This window comes from Mus caroli, chromosome 14 (genome assembly GCF_900094665.2).
Source record: "Mus caroli chromosome 14, CAROLI_EIJ_v1.1, whole genome shotgun sequence".
NCBI classification, from domain to species: Eukaryota; Metazoa; Chordata; class Mammalia; order Rodentia; family Muridae; genus Mus; species Mus caroli.
Window position 1 is genome coordinate 27119918 of NC_034583.1, and position 14389 is coordinate 27134306.

At 47.3% G+C, this 14389-nt stretch overlaps 1 protein-coding gene across 1 annotated transcript in view; it reads left to right on the top strand.

Annotated features, from left to right (window-relative positions):
• Grid1 (glutamate ionotropic receptor delta type subunit 1) overlaps nt 1-14389 on the top strand; it is a 733627-nt gene that overhangs the window by 18567 nt on the left and 700671 nt on the right. The gene's annotated exons all lie outside the window — the stretch shown is intronic.

The following is a 14389-nucleotide window of genomic DNA, read 5'->3' on the forward strand; positions in this document are numbered from 1 at the left end:
TTCTTAAAGGACTCACGCTTTATACTTTATAGAGAAACAAACACATGTATGACTCAAAGATAAGACTTCTCAGTTGTCAGTGCTGACAGGATTGGCTGCTGGGCTCCACTGCCAGTGTCCGCTAGTAAAATGCAGTGGGTGCATCACCACCCTGCCAGGATGCCACTGGGAAGGGGAGCTGCATGCACTCCACAAGGCTTCCTGGGGGTTGGGCTTGGCCTCTCTCAGGTCTGCCCTCCCCTCTGTCCTCAGAGGCTGGCCTACCCAGGCTGAGGATCAGACCCGCACCCTGACTCTTCCTGCCTACTGCACCACAGACCATCCCGAGGGTTGCAGGCTATTCCTCTAGGTGGGGCTGTTCTAGTGAGGCCAACTGAATCAATAGAAAAAGCTCCTTGTGTCTTAGTGGCTGTCGGGCAAGGACCTGAGTGTGTGTGTTTATATGGTATTGATGAGGAGGTATCAACCTCCATTTTCACTTGTTTCTTTCCTTGGCTTTTCTGGATTTGAGCTGACATGCTGATGACCAATGTTAGAGATCTCTGGTCTTGGAGAGTTGCTTATCCAGTCTGGTTTCTTATGCTGACTGCGGCACTGTAGAAGACCTGCACGCAGCTTAGAAGAATATGCTGTCCAATGTGGGGGCTGATCAGTCTCTCCCTTCTCCAGCACTCACTTCTTGTACCTCTTTTTTGGCTGAGAGCCCTTATTGGCTAAGGCTTCTTACCAGTGCTATGGGGAAAAGAACAGAATTTCTCAGGGTCTCAGAAATAGGCAGGAGCGGACGAGATTGAGATCATATTGAACCCTGTGACAAAGCCTTCTCTCATTCCTTGATAGAACCAGAGTTAGTATTCTAAAGTTGGACCGTGGTGTGGGCTCCTTGGCCAAGCCTCCTTGTAGCTGATCTTGGGATCTAGTCCTCTAAATAGAGGCTCCTTGAAAAGAAGGATGTGGCTCAGAGATGTGTAGGCCCCCAGCTCAAACTTAAGGTGCCTGCATGGGAAGGTGGGGATGGGAATGGGGGCTGGGCCCACCTCCACCTGACACCCACTGCCGGGCAACATCTCCACAGTTGCTGAGCCTGCCATGAGAGACCACAGATTGCAAAATGTGAGTGAGGTTTTACCACACATGGTTTCGTACCATGTGTCTGTCTGGCATTTCCAGCTGGTGAGGAAGAAGCCTTGGAAGGAGCTGAGAGGGGCTGACGCTCAGGCTGTGGGGTGGACATGTGTTGGAACCACAATGGCTAGCACTGCCTTGTTTATGGAGGGCACCGTGGACATGGGGTAGGTCTTCTCTGTCATAGATCTTGTTTAGTGGACAGCAGGAGGCCTGGGCACCCATTAGCATGTCTGTGGCAGTTGGCTCCAGTGCTGGCAGAAGGATTTCCTGTTGCCAGAGTCCTCTTCTTGTGTGTAAGAGGATTATGTTGGGAGGATGAACCTAGGCATTCAGGGACATTCCCTAGGGCAGGGACTGAGGCTTAGAGGACAAGCAGGGCTTTGCCAGGGGCAAGGTAGGACAGCAAATAGGGGTAGGGAAATGGCATGTGCAAAGGCCAGGAAGTGTGTGTCCCTCAGGAAATAAGGCAGGAGTGTGTGTGTGTGCACATGCATGTGTGTGTGTTTATGTGTGTGCATGTGTGTGTGTATGTGTGTCAGTGTATGTGTGCACATGTGTGTATATGTGTGTGTGCATGTATGTGTGCGTTTGCATGTGTGTGAGTGTATGTGTGCACATGTGTGTATATGTGTGTGTATGTGTGTGTGCATGTATGCGTGTGAGTGTATGTGTGCACATGTGTGTATATGTGTGTGTGTGTATGTATGTGTGCGTGTGTGCGTGTGTATGTGTGTTCACTGGGGCTTGCTGAGCCTGAGGCCTGTCTGTCCTTCATGAGTCAGGATTGGAATGGTGACCCTGGAATTGTCTGCTGAGGCTGGACAGGAAAAACAGAATCAATCGCCGGAGGCGACCTCTGGTTCTAGGTTAGGAGGATGGAGTTGTGTGGCCCCCTGGGAGGCAGAGTGTTCATTCCCGTTCTTCCTCGGCCACTTCTGGTCTTCCCTCCAGGGTTGTCCCTGCTAGGCAGACGCCTTAAGTTTTCACGCCAGTTTCTATGCCTAGAAGCCTTCAAACAGGGGGCTAGCTCCTTCCCTCTTCCCTGCCATTTGGCCCATAGGTGCATCCCAAGGACAGGGTGAATGCTGGTGTTTGCCTGCATTCTTTCAGGACACACTAGGCTCCCACTCTTGTGACAGGTCCTCGGTATGTGTATCAGCAGGGGCTTCTCCTGCCTCTGTCCTTACGTCCATCCCTCCAGCCTTTAGAAGATGTCACTACCCTCTTTTGGGGCTTCCTGGTTTGGTCGGATCAGTGTTGTGTGCTTTCTGCATATCTAGCTTCCATTCTCACTCATCCTAAAGTTTAGGTTTTGTCCTGTTCTTCACAGGTCTCACTTAGAGTCCCCGAGAGGCTCCTGGGTGTCCCCTCTCCTGTCTGTGTGGCTCATTCTCCTCTTGCTCTGGGCACATCTCCTTTGCCTTCCTTAGCCTCCATTTTGAATTTTACCTTACTTCCTGCCACCCTGTCAACATCACTGTCCTTGAACTGCTTGGATGCTTGTACCCATTCTCACGATGCCTTAGGAGGCCAGAGATTGTCTTTGTCTTTGGGGGTCTTTTTTCTCCAGCACTGCACTAGGAAGACGGCAGGAGCTCAGTCAATGTGGGTGGTGTGGGGGACTGAGTATCTGTGCTGATTGCCACACCCAGGCCGAGGATGTTGTCCTGTAACCCTTTGGAAGGTCCCTGGTGCATCTTGGGTAATCCTACCTGAGTTCACATTTTCCTGAGGTCACCTTCTTCCCAGTGTTGCCTCCTGGTCTCTGGCTCAATGCTGTCTGCCTCCACTCATTCTCTTCCATTCTTGTGGGTTCCTCAGCAGGGCATAGCTGGCCTCCATACTGCCCACTAGGGCTCTCAAGGCAGCCATCCTGCCTAGCAGGAGCCAAGAGCTCTGCCTTTCTTCCCTGGTGTGCACCCTATGACTAGTTCTGTGAGGGCTCAGTAGTCATCAGTGCGGCAGGAGTGACGCCCGCCCCTGGGAGCCGCAAGTTAATTAGCGTGTCTGAAGCTGTGCAGTAATCACTGAATCTGGTCCCCAAGGGCAGGCATGGGTCTACCTCACCCCTCCCCAGTGAGCCTCTGATCTTTTCTGGTCTTGTCTCTGTCAGTCTTGTGGCTTCCTCTAACTCACTGCTGCTTCTTTCTGGCCTTTACCTCACCAAGCTTCTCTAGAGACTCCTCTGGAATTCAAGACCCCCAGAGGCGCCTAGGAGATGGTTGGCAGAGGTATTGGTTCACTTCTGAAATACTCAGTGGTGATGAGTCAGGGCCAGGCACACGGTAGGGTGAGGGTGTGCAGGGTATGGCAGGTCCATCAAACTTGTTTTCTTGTCTCCTAGAGTTAGGAGATGAGAGGCAACTCTTTGAAGCAACTGAGCTCTGGTATTGCTACATATTAGCGGTTTTTTTGGGGGGTGGGGGAGGGGCAAGACAAGGTTTCTCTGTGCCTTTGTTGTTCTCAAACTCATTCTGTAGACCAGGCTGGCCTTGAACTCTGTCTGCCTCTGCCTCCCAAGTGCTGGGATTAAAGGTGTATACCACCACTACACTGCTAATTAAAAAACAAAACAAAACATTGATTTGTTTATTTGTGTGTGTGTGTGCGCTTTCTTTGTTTTATGTTTTTGTTATTTTGCCTTTTTTTTCTTGCCTGCGTCTATGTGTATGTACCACATATATTCTTATTGCTAACTTTGGAGGCCAAAAGAAGAATCTGGGGTTACAGGTGGTTGTGAACCGCCACATGGGTGCTGGGAACTGAATCTGGTCCTCTGCAAGAGCAACACGTGCTCTTCACCACTGAGCCACCTGTCCAGCCCACACGTGTCAGCTTTGACCTTGAATTATCTCAGGCATCACTTTCCTCATTACTGAGATGGAGAGAACTCATAGCCAGACTGCTTACGGGAGCTTCGTGGATGCAGGATCTGCTACGCCAGGAGGTGCTTCCTCTGGATGCAGCAGATCCATCGGCATGTGACAGGCATTCATCAGACACTGGAGCATGCCATGGTGGCTTGTACCCGGCCCCAGAGTTTCAGGCACTGATGGTAGAGTAGAGAAGAGGGGCAGGAAGGCTACACAGGACAAAAAAGTAAAGGAATTAGCTGTGTGATCCTTCCCACCAGGGTACTCTTTATGCTTACTTGGAGAGTGAGGCAGGTCTGGGCAAGAAGAACAAGGAAACACCCTGTGGGGCTTGAGACGAACATAAAGATGATGCTGCCCTGTTACCAGTGGGATATGCCTGGGCCACAGCTTATTAGAGAACACTAGCCGTGGCTCTTTAAGTAGGTGGGACAAGAGGATTCAGGAAAGATCCCAGGTCTGGCACTAGATGTTTTTTTGTTTGCTTTGTTTTTCGAGACAGGGTTTCTCTGTATATCCTTGGCTGTCCTGGAACTCACTCTGTAGACCAGGCTGGCCTCGAACTCAGAAATCCACCTGCTTCTGCCTCCCAAGTACTGGGATTAAAGGAGTGCACCACCACTGCTCGGCTAGAGTATTTTTTTTAAGGCTCTGCGTGACTTCAATTTCTTCCAGATTCCCTTCATGGACCATTCCTTTTGCTTAGCAAAAATAACCAAGGAAAGAGAACATGTTCTGTAGCCACTCCAAGGGACTAGTCCCTGGAAGACTGTGATTGGCTCAACGTGGGTCATGTGCCTATTTATGCACCAATTAGCACTACCAAGGCTCAGGTATCCTGGTTGGTCGGTCCATCTGGGACCATGTTCCTATTCAGGATGGGGGTGGGGCTTTTCACTGAGCCCCCCCCCCCCCAGCTGTGTGCCTCTGTTTCAGTTGGAACTGGAAGACAATCTCCCAGAGGGAGGAGAAAGGATGTTAGCAGATGATGTGAAGAGCAGATGGCCTTCAGGGCTGCACTGGCCACCCAACACCTGTCTTAGCCTCCATGTGCTGTGTCCAGGACTCTCTGGGGTTCTCCTAAGTTGTCTTTTTGTCTTTTTTTTTTAATTTCAGGATATTTTTTTGCCACCTTTTCAGCTCAGAGTTTTAAATTTGGGGTTCTGTGGTAGTCAGTTGGCTCAGTGTATTTGGCAGCTGCCTACTTTTACAGGACAATGTCCCAGGAGATGTCTAGCTAAGAGTCCTGCTGGCATACTGGGTCTGGCTCTGTAGGGTGAGGGAGTGTATCCGCACCTGCAGGCAGCTGTTATCCAGTACCACTGATGCTCAGCTTGGAGAGACTCCTGTTCTCTCTGTGCAGGCATCTGCTGTGGAGGACAGATTGTAATTCCGGGGCTGGCTTGAGGTTGCTTAGCTTGTTAGTAGATCAGTTGGTCAGCTAGAGAGTGGGCCAGGCAGTCAGCAGGGCTGTGTGTCAGGATCTTTCTAGAGATGTGTACGGATGAGTGGGTGATGCTCTCATGAAATAACATGACTGTCAGAAACCATTTATAGTCATGTTCCCATGGAGCCTGGCCTGCTTATGACTGCGGATTGCCTCCTGGCAAATGAGGTTTGTCACCTAATTATTGTGCTTTACTATGAGTTAGGGAAGCCAGCCCCGGAGCCAGCTGGGTGGGGTACTGCAGGGTTCAAGGTACCTAGGAGACCTGAGGGCACAGGGAGGTTTGAGGCTGGTTTATTACCCCATATTTGGTTTCTTCTTCAGCCATGTAGACTGCAGCATTCTGTAGTCACTGTATGTTCTCACTGTAGGGACACCCATGTTCCCAGGCCCTGGATGTCACCATTGTGTTACTCTATCAACAATCTCTTGGCATTGCCTAAAAATGTGGTTGGCCTGGGGCCAAGACCAAGGATTCTAGTGGAGGTGAAATTTTGACCTATGCCCGACATCACGTGGGACCTTGTGCGTGTCTAGCCGTGTGCACTGCATCTCCTATTGTAAGAATGGTGAAAATGGGATGTTGAGATGGTGATGGCTGTACTTGCTGCCTCCGGATGCAAGTCTGAAGACCGGAGTTTGATTCCTGGATCCCACATCAAGGTAGAGGGAGAGAACCAAATCCACAACATTTTTTTGCTTCAACCTTTGTTTCCATATTTTTTTCCACCTCCATATGTGTGTTATGGCATATGACCTGACTCCAGTACACTAACAGTAAATTTTTAAAAAATTAAAAAAAAAAGAACAGCAAAGTTGCTTCCTTATCTACAGTGCTGGACTAAATCTACGGACCAAATCCCTAGGAGGACAGCCTGGGCTGTCTATGGTGAGCATGTTTGTAAAGGTAGGACAGTTGCTGCAAGCCTCCTGCCTTCACCCTTGGTCACCAGCACGTGCAATGGTGTGGGGCCCCAAGCGTCTTCAATTCTTGGATGGAGATATTCCAGAAAACTACCCAAGTGCTTGTTCTGAGCTAGGCCCAGCTAAGGAGTCCATGTGCCTTCACACTCCCTGAGGATAGTAGTGGGATGCAGAGGGATCATCTCATCACCTTTATGGCTGGGGTAGAGTGGTGGGGGGAAGCATAAGGCATCTTGTGTCTGAGCCCCACGGTGCAACCCCAGCTCTTCAGCCTGGCCATTTGCTTGATGTCTCTTCATGAGCTTTCAACCACTAGCCATGGTGTCTGCTGAGTGGCAACTGCTCTCAGGGCACAAGAGTGTGTGGGAAGACTCCCTTGGCACCTGTTGCATCTTCTCTAAGGTAGGGTACCAATCGCCACTGCTAGGGATGCTGAGGAAGGACTTAAATGAGGCGACAACATGTCCCAGATTGAGCTCAGCACAACTGCTTTGTCACTGTGTTGGAGACGGCTCTGTGGCAGGTTATCTATGACCCAGCTGGAGATTCTTGGAGACATCACCATAAACATCAGTATTTATGTATGAGAAGGCTGGCAGTAGAGAAGCTCCTTGGTGTCTGTGCACTCAGATGTGGAAATTTCTGCAGCCCGAGAGCCTCTGCAGCATGTGTAACATTCTCTGCAGAGGGTCTGTACCTGGAGACACTCCTCAGTAACCCTGCCTTTCCCCCTGGTTTGGCATCCTGAAGGAGACATGGGAATAAGATGGTCCTGGCAGGTGGCACATCAGCCCAATGGAGCCGACCGTGGCTGACACACAGGCTTAATGGTTATAGCAGCAGAAGTCAGAGCTTAATTTTAAGAGGCAAGGAGAGATTGCTTTCATGTTCTGCCAAAATGGGGTTTCATAAACACTACAGCAGTCTGTGTGGGATGCTGTGTATCTTGTGGTTGGGTAGATCTGGGAGCAAAAGGTTCTGCCTAAGCCCTGCCTCTGTTCCCTGATTGATCTGCCAATACAGAAGATGTCGGTGATTTAGCAAATCTGTTCTAGGAAATGTGGCCCTGCAGCCACAAGAGCAGTGAGAGACAACCCTGACTAGCTCAGCAGGTTCACCCACATCCCTACCCTCTCTCTTTGGGTCAGTGAGCCTCTGTTCCCTCCTCTGAAACATAGGTGGCATTGTGTTCTGAATTGTGTAGCCTTGAAGTAAGGACTATATCTTTATCCCCTGTGTCCCTGGGTTTTGAAGGATATCTAGGAGTTATCACATAGCTAGCAGGAGAAGGGCAATTTAGAAAGATAAAACTCTGTGGAAGCCTTAAAATATCTGACTGTGGTATGAGCTATAACGAGGCAGAGTACATTAGTCACAGTAAAGCAAATGATAGGAACCCCTTTAAGTCCTTTTGGTCAGGGCTCCGTGCATCAAGGAGATGCTGGAAAGACTGAATGGTACATAAAATACATGGGCAGTCTCTGCCCCCCCCCCCCACCGTTGGGATTTTGGGATTTGGTTCACTTCATCCTGACAGCCAGCAGCAACGGTAAATGAGGGAGATGGAACGTGTTATTTTAATTATATGCTCTCCCCACCTAATTATAATTTTAATTGACATGTGAGCAGGCACTGTGCTCTTCAGAGCTGTGTGAGGTAATGGCAGACATTCTCCCTGGAAAGGGACACAGGTTGCTCTCTTCATTATTTGGGCACATGGATAGGGCTGTAAGGGACCTGGGAGGAGCCCAGCATGGAGGATGGATTCCCCTTGAGCCATGCCGAGATCAAGGGTCTTTCCTGCATAGGAGGAGCACAGGAGGATCATGAAAGACAGGGATGGGGAAGAAGGTGGTGGCAAGCCTGTATCTGGCTCTGGGATGGGTTTATTCAGATCTCCATAAACTTGTGCTTTCAACAGACGTTTCTGTAGCGCAGTGCAGGGATTCCAGACTGTCTCCAGCTGCCTTCCTTCTCTTGAAAGGCTCAAAGTCTAGAGGGAGGCTAGTAGATGTGGAAACAAATAATTCTGATTCCTTGACTATATGTGAAATTAGAAGTAAGTAGCTTTGATAATGGAAAAAATGTTTCCTAGTGAAGCCAGGTTTCCTAGAGGACATGAACAGGAGTTGCCTAGACCCTTGAAGATGTCAAATGGAAGGTAGAGGTGGCAGTTTAAAGCAGTGTTAGGAACTTCTGCAGGGGTGTGCAGGGACAACCTTAGAATTTTCTGGAGGGAAGATCTGTCAGACTAGGCTATAGATCTTGGAGGTTGAGTCTCCCAAGGGGAGGAGCCAGGCCCCCACCCTGATGGCAAGGAGGGGTATTTGGAGTGGGGTTGAGATGGTCGGGATAGGAGAGTGGGTGTGTGTGGAGGCGAGTGAGTAAATGTGGGTTTCTAAGATGAGGTCGTGTTTCTGGGTGATCACCCTAAAGGTAGGTGAGCTACCCAGACCCATGGGATGGATGGGGGTGGGGAGTGGGATGGGCTATGTTACAATGGGGTAGTGGCATGAGGCTAATCTTTGACATCAGGTGAGACCAGTGAGGGTTAGGTGGTCAGGGCTAATACCAGGGAGGGCTATCCCGTAGATAGGGAGTCAGGGAAGATTAGGGAGACATGGATCAAGTTGGATCATGGGGTAGACTATCACAGGGGAGAAGAGGCAGGGCTGCTGGTTCTCTAGCCATATGTACTGTGGATTCCTGGCTGATTAGTGGTCCATGGCCATTTGCAACCATGAAATCATGTTCACCTTTCTTTATTTTTTTATTAAAGATTTATTTATTATTATACATAAGTACACTGTAGCTGTCTTCAGATGTACCAGAAGGGGGCGTCAGATATCACCATGGGTGGTCGTGAGCTGGGTCATGGTTGCTGGGATTTGAACTCAGGACCTTTGGAAGAGCAGTCAGTGCTCTTACCCGCTGAACTGTCTCCCCAGCCCCTCATGTTCACTTTTCTAATAAGAGGAGGGGGCAGGAAGGTCCCTGAAATCTTGGCACGATTGAGGTACTTAGAACATATCAAGATTACAACTGAGGCCTTGGTAGCGAAGAGGAATCTGAGGTGGGCAGCAGGCACATTGGTGACTGGCAGGGTGGACGGAGCAGGTGAACCCTTGTCATGTTGTCATTTCACATTAGATGTGTTAGGAGGGATGGTGGGTTTCTCCCCAGCTGAGAGAAGAGCACTGTTAGGAACTGACTCGACATTCTTCCTCCCTGCCTCTTCAATTTTCTGGTTTTGTCTATGCATAGTGCTAGGAATTGGGGGTGGTGGTGGCACTCACACACACTCACACTTACAGCTGTGGATAGGATATCCCCCTGCCAGTCTTAAATAGTAGGCCCTGTGGTCTGGTCCTTCTCTTGACACATGGAGAGGAAGAACCAGAGGGAGGAATGACTGGTAGCAGAGAGGAACGTAAGAGAGCTAATGTCTCGTGGTGACAGGAACTGTTGAGTGTCGTGTCATAGTTGGTATGTGAGTATGTCATAGTTTGGGTTGGGATCTTGAGAAGTGCAAAGAATTCTGGGTCCCCTCTTGACCTCCAACCCAACCCTCAGAATGGGGAAAGAATCCAGGGAGTCTTTCCCAGTGTGACCTGGGCATTGATCATCTACACAAAAACAGGGCAGGGTTTGCCTGAAGTTAGGGTGGTGCATAGGTGTTTCTGGAGACGTAGGGATACTTGCAAAGGACCAGCAGGGCCTTCTAGGACCTGGAGGGCAGGGCTCCTGCTAAGCAGACAATGCCTGCATCTCCAGCACACACTGATATCTCACTAAGTTTTTGTCTCCTACCTTCAACCTTTTACACTCTTATTTCTTGAAATGTCACAAATAATCCACCAATTCACATCTAAGATTTAAAAAGACTTAGGAAATAATTAGAGGGAATAAATGTTCCATTTCCTTCCTCCAGAGGAATTACGTGATCAGGTTTATTCTTTTAGAACATTCCCTGTGTATTTCTATTTATCGGCACACAGAATGGAATAGTTTTCCTGTGCGGTTGCGTGTTTCCAGGGGATGAGTAGTGTTGACCACAGCATCTCGCTCATTTCCTGAGCTCCTACGCTGTGCTGTCCTTTTAACCCTTACGTACCACTGTAAACAGAATCTTACCACATGTATCCCCGATGACAGACACTTAACAGACTCTCTTAATAGATATTTAGATTCTCTCTGGTTGTTCACAGTTGCAGACCATATTGTGATGAAACTCTCAGGCTTGCCCGGGAGTCTTTATCTAGGTAGATTCCAGGAGCGGAACTGCTTGGCGAGTGGCATGCGCATTGAGGTTTTTAAATAGCTTCTGCCAACTTGCCCTCCAGAAATCTGAATCAATTTGCACTCCCACCCACCAGTGTAAGAGGAGCACCCAGTTTGTCATGTTCTTGCCAACACTTGATATTATCAGCCTTTTAATTTTTTGTCAATCTGATGGCTGATAGGCGGTAGGTACTTCATTGTTATTTTAATGTGCAATTCTCCAATTACTATCATTTTTCCCTACCTACACAACGTATGTCATTTTCGCAGATCTTAATTGTTAATAAAAAGTATTATTGTGTTTGATTCATTTATGCAAATAGTTCGCCACAAACAGGTTAGCCAGGGTACTCTCCTATTACCCAGTGGTGAAGCTTTGAACAGAGCAGTGTGTGAGCTGCCTGTGGCTTGCTGATGGCCTGTGAGTGCCACCCTCCTCCTGGGCTGCCGCTCTCCTGAGGCTTCAGTCTGTTTCTTGATTGTTTGTGTGAATTCCTTAAGATGATGTGGTCCAAGGATGGGGGAGCAGCAGTTCACTGCTGTCTCCTACTTTATGGTACTTAGAGCAAAGATTACAGGTGATACAGAGAAACTAACTTGGATTTTAGGCTGCCTTGCCTCTATTTCACTAAAAGTAACAGTAAGTAGCACCAAGCTGCAGCATATATGTGTGGATTTTTATTTATTTATTTTTTTGTCAACTTGACAAAAGCCAGAGTCATCTGTTAAGAGGGAACCTCAGTGAGGAAGAGGTTCCCCCAAGACTGGCCTGTAGGCAAGATTGGGGGACATTTTACTGACTAATGAAGATGTAAAAGGGCTCCCCACTCTGTGGGAAGTGCCGCCCCTGAGCCTGTGGTCCTGGACTCTGCAGAAAAGCAGGCTGAGCCAGATTGGAGAGCCAGCCAGTAGCAGCACCGCTCTGTGGCCTCTGCTTCAGCTCCTGCCTCCAGATTCCTGCCTTGAATTCCTGTTCTGACTTCCTTCATGATGGACCACAACTGTAAATAGAGATAAACCATCTCCTCCCCACGTTGCTTTCGGCCGTGGTCTTTTAACATGGCAACAGAAACCTAACACAGTATCTTTAGAATCAATTTCTTTTTAAAATACGTTCATGTTTTGGGGTTCCATTTTGCTGGTTGCCTGCCGGGTAGTCTGGGGTGTTCTTTTCTCTTGCTTGTGCCCCACCCCCTTCATTCTGGAGCTTACCTTCAGTGTGGTCATGCGTCAGCTTGCTGAGTCCTGGAATGGGTCCCACCGGCGGTTCATTAGCTGCTGCGTGTCTCCCAGTGGCCTGTCTTTCTTGCCTTTTCTTTGGTTATTTACTGTCTTGGTAGTACCATATTTCTGTTTTGGTTTCACGGTCTATTTGAACTGTCTTTACTATTTTGTTAATTTTTTTCTCTGATTTCCAGTGTTACTCAGATCTTTTAACTCTCTTAAAACTTTCACAGATTTGATTAAGTAAATAAATGCTTGGAAAATGAACGTGATTCTTATAAATAATCATTAGGTGCTGGTCCCTCATAGCTGTACACCTGAAGGCATGTCCATCTCTGAATGCATTGCATTTTAAGGTAGGAGCTGTCACCTTCATAGTCATGGCCGCAGCATCCGGGGACATGCACGGCTCCTTATTTACTGTTTACTGGGGGTTCCTTAATGCTTTTAATACATTTTTTTTGGCAGATCTTGTGTATTTCTTATTAGGTTTATCCTGAGGGATTTTATATTTTTTTGCTTTTAATATGAATGAGTTTTCTTTTGGATTACATTTTCTAATTGGGAATGCTGGCATACACGAAAGCTATTGATTTCCGTCTATTGACTTTGTATCTGGGAGTTTTGCTGACCTCTCATATGAGTTTGGCTAGTTATTAAAATTTTTTGGAGCTTATAGGTGGATGCTCAGAATTCCTACAGATGTCGAGTCTTCCCTCGCTCTTCTCAGTGTCCATCCTCAATTCCTTTTCGGGTGTCATTCCATGTCTGAGTAAATGCTAAACGCTGATAGTGGTGTAAGGCCCTAAGGTTTCGCGTGAACAATGCCTGGTGAAGGTTTTTGGAGGCTTTTGTAGAGAGGACTTCCTTTTTGTCCCACAATGACTAGGAACCACGAAGGGTTTTTAAAACCAAGAATACTATTTTAGTCAAGTTCAGCAAGTAATTAAAATGAATTTTTAAGTGGTTTAGAATTTCCGGTGTTGTTTTCTGTTGAGTTGTTATGCAAATGAACACTCAGTTTTGAGTTAATCTTGGAAGGGGCAATGCTTCAGTCATTCACGTCTATTTCTATTGCTTTGGGCTTAGGCACCATATAATGCTTTTTCTTTTTTTTTACATTGTATTTGTTGGTTGGTTTGTGTACCTCAGAGCTTGTGTGGAAGTCAGAAATCAGCTTGTGGGTCCTCTCCTTCCACCGTGTGTCTCCTAGTGATCAAACTTAGCTGTCAGGCTTGGCAGCAAGTGCCTCTATCTTCTGAGTCATCTCACCTGTCCTAAATGATGACTTTTTGAGCATATATTCTTTTGAAGCTTTTATTGAAAGACCGTGGAGTCTCTTGGATCTCAGAAGAGGGTGCGACTGTGGAGCCAGGGGATGAGTCCAGCCCTCCTCTGGGATGGAGCGAGTTTCTGGGTGTCAGTTTTACTTTTTGTGAAGACGAAAGAATCACAGAATCTAGTTTATAACACCACACAGGATTGCACTAGTTAATGTATGCAAAACTGTAGCCGGATCTTGGAACATGATGAGCACTTAATAAAATAATCATCATTGAATGCATTTACAGATGAGATGCACAAAGCTTCTATACCATTATTTTTCATCTACTGAATCTGAAAGAAAAATATTGACACCATCTTTCTGTGCTTTGTGTGTGTGTGTGCCTGTGCGTGTTTCAGTTTGGTTTATTTTGAAATTTGGTGTCATGCAATCCAGACTGGTCTTGATCTTGACCTTACTGAGTAGCTGAGAATAACTTGGAAGTTTGGATCCCCTTGCCTCCACCTCCTAAGCTCCGACATTTTAAGCTTACACCATCATTTCTAGTTGTGCAGGCTGGGATTGAGCTCAGGCCTGTGCATGCCAGGGAAGTACCCCGACACCTGAGGTATGCTGGTTTTATGACTGAAGGTTTCTGTTTCCTTTTTAATTTTCATCATTTTTACTTTATCTATTTTGAATTTGGGCTGTAAAGTTCGTAAACTGTCATGACTCTTCTGTCTTTGGTGCAGGCTGTCTTTTATCAATATGGAATGTCTTTGTTCCTTGGAACTCGTTCCACCTTGAATCCTATTTTGTCTGATAAACACCTTCTTTTTCTGGGTTATCTTTGCCTGGTGTTGTTTTTCTCACTGGGTTATTTTTAACCTTTGTGGTGTTTATGTTTCCATCTTTTATAATAAATTGTGTCATGATGAGAAAAATCTGACGTGTTTAAGGAAGGTTTTAGTAGGGAAATTTAACCTATTTACATTTATTGAAATTGCCAGTGTGCTTGGACTTTTTTCTTGATACTTTAGTTTGTGTTTCTGATTTACCATTGTCTCTTCTGTTACTTTGTGCCCTCTCTTGACTTTTATTAGGTTGTTTGGGTTTTCTTCATCCCAGTTCTTGTTTTTTTGTTTTTGTTTGTTTGTTTGTTGTTTTTCGAGACAGGGTTTCTCTGTGTAGCCCTGACTGTCCTGGAACTCACTCTGTAGACCAGGCTGGCCTCAAACTCAGAAATCC